The sequence below is a fragment of the Mastomys coucha genome, unplaced genomic scaffold (genome assembly GCF_008632895.1).
Source record: "Mastomys coucha isolate ucsf_1 unplaced genomic scaffold, UCSF_Mcou_1 pScaffold7, whole genome shotgun sequence".
Lineage (NCBI taxonomy): Eukaryota > Metazoa > Chordata > Mammalia > Rodentia > Muridae > Mastomys > Mastomys coucha.
In genome coordinates this window covers 91,333,366-91,336,155 of record NW_022196913.1, presented here as the reverse complement: position 1 = coordinate 91,336,155, position 2,790 = coordinate 91,333,366, and positions in this window count along the sequence as shown.

Genomic DNA, 2,790 nt, shown 5'->3' with positions numbered 1-2,790 from the left:
AGGAGATATCATATGACATGTAAATAAAATATCTAATTAAAAAAAAAGAAATGTAGTGATGGGGTTGGAGTAGAGAATGAGGGACTGGCTAACCAACAATTGTCCCAGTAAAGCAAAGATTTGACTCCAGTGGTTTTGTTCTCTTGTTAATCATGGCTGATTCTTCAACTCCAGCTAACCAGAACCACAGATTCTCAACTCAAAATAGCAAATAGCCCTTCTAAGTGTCTTTCAAAGTTCCTTCTGGAACTTCACAAGCTGGGTGTCCACCACTTACATTGCTCTCAATAGTCTTATCTTCAAAGATCCTACATGAAGTTCACCAAGCTTTGAACAGTCAATGACTTTTCTAGACAAAGTTTTAAAGTCCTTTCAAAAACAACATCATCAGGACTGTCATAGCTATACCCCATGATTCTGGTACTAATTTCTGCCTTAGTTAGAGTTACTATCGCCACAGTGAAATACAATGACCAAATGTCCAGTCTTCTCTAGGTATTTTCTCAAAGGAGTTTCCCTCTTCTAGGATGACTTCAGTTTGTGTTGAGTTGACATAAAAACTTTCCAGCACAAAAATGGAAAGAAAACCTTTTAGTTTTCATGGAAATTTTCTCCTCATCCAAAGACAGCATTCAGAAAATATTCACATGAGGTTTTATAATAGGAAAAATGAAACTGCACAATAAAAACAATAAAAATAAGAACAGTAGTCATATCTAGATTGGAATGGAGATGAGAGATATTGCCTGAGTTGTTAGAAACCTTTAACACCTTGACTAGGAAGTATTTATACATGTCAGTAACTGTCAAACCTGGAGGAATTTTCTACTTAGAAGTGAGCATTTAATTATGTATTATTTTACTTTGATTTAAAATTTTGAGTGAGTGAGTGTGTGTGTGTGTGCGTGTGTGTGTGTGTGTGTGTGTATAAATTTGTGTGTGTGAAAACCAGAGGTCAACCTTGGGTGTCAGGTTCAGGTGCTGTCTACCATGGCTTTTAAAAGAGTGTTTCTTTCTGGCCAGGAACTTTGGGGATCTGCCTATGTCCATCTCTCTAGTGCTTGGATCTTACATGAATTGATGCTATGACTGCTGTTTTATGTACATACAGAGGATCAAACTTAAGTTCTTACTCTTGCATGGCAAGTCCTTCATGGAATGAGCTGTCTCCTCAGTACTGTATTTTAACTTAAAATATATTCAAAATATCGAAATTCACTAGTAACAAATGTAGTTTTAAAAGTAGTTAATATAAGATGTGTCCATTTTTCCCTGAGTAATATAGTTCTCAAATATAAACCAATGGGAAGCTAGAGCAGCAACATATAGAAAGACAGTAGCTACATTCTACTGGGGCATTTAGAATTTTGGAATTCCAACTTCATATTACTTCTAGGACAGGAAAACAACTTATTTATAATTTGTAGGTGACCTCAGACTCCTTTTAGCTTCAATCACTGCTCTGGCTCCTGGACATTCACATTCAAAACCACATGGGAACAATATTTGAGATGTTACAGAAGTTTTTAATGAACTCCATGAAGGTTTTCATTTGCTCCTAGGATTCTACTGATAACAAGATAAGAAATGCTTCCCTAAACCATACAAGGCATAGAAAAGTAAAGGAGAATCACATAGGGCAGCCATGTTTCTTATAAAGTTCCTCTAAATATTAGATTTTGATTTCATAAGAAAATTTCATCCTCCCGTTTATATGACATTTTTACTAAATATATCATGTCAAATCCAGTCAAGCTTTCATTGGTTTTAACTATCCAATCTTGTGAGAATGCTCAATGGAAATGAGAAATCATCACTTGTTTTGTGATTCTTAAATAAGATTGAGTTCATTGGTTTGAGGATCCTCAGTGGAAAAAAGCAGCCACATGTAAATCTAAATCCCATGTACTAAAAGTATCTATTGTGTTAAAGTTATCAAAAATATGATTCATGCCACTGAACCAGTTCTCAGAAACAGTGCCCATGATACTTAAAACTTTTTGAGGCTGGAGAGATAGATTAGTAGTTAAGTGCACTTGTTGCTCTTACAAAGGATCCCCATTAATTTCCCAGTACCCACGGGGTGAATTGCAACCATCTGTAACTTTCAGGGAAGCCAATGCCTACCTCTAGCCTCTAAGGGTGTCAGGCACACATATGATGCACTAGATACATACATGAAGGCAAAGAGCTCATACACATAAAATTAATAAACCTAAAATAGTTTAAAAACATTTCTGAAGATGTAAGAGGAGGTGAGGGTTATGGAGGTAGTTGAAATTGTATATACATATGTTTTGACACAGGGTCTTACATAGCGCCAGTTAGTCTTGAACTTACCATGTCCCTGAAGATGAACTTAAGGTTTTCTTGCCTCCAACTCCCAAGTACTGGGATTATACATGCATCACCATACCCAGCTCTATATTTTGTATTTTGACAGATGTGGTGAATCAGCTTTATGCTGTCACTAACTAATTTTTCTTATTTTCCTATGGTCTCTCTCTGGTTATCATGTATACAATCTGACCTAGTTTTTCCTGTTAATGGCTATGAATGTTCTCCATTTTCTTAGGTGAGGAAGAGAACATTCTGATTTAATATCATCTATTTGGCCAATCTGCTCTCAAATCTTCCCAAGAAAGAATCTCTTAAAGCTCAGCATATCTCAGAGCTCTGCCCGTTTCTTCCTTTTCACACCCGACTCCTTATTATAGCTTCTAGATATTGGCAGGAACAAATTTCTCCAGCTATTTTTTGCGCTACATTGTCTAAATACTTTATTTTGAG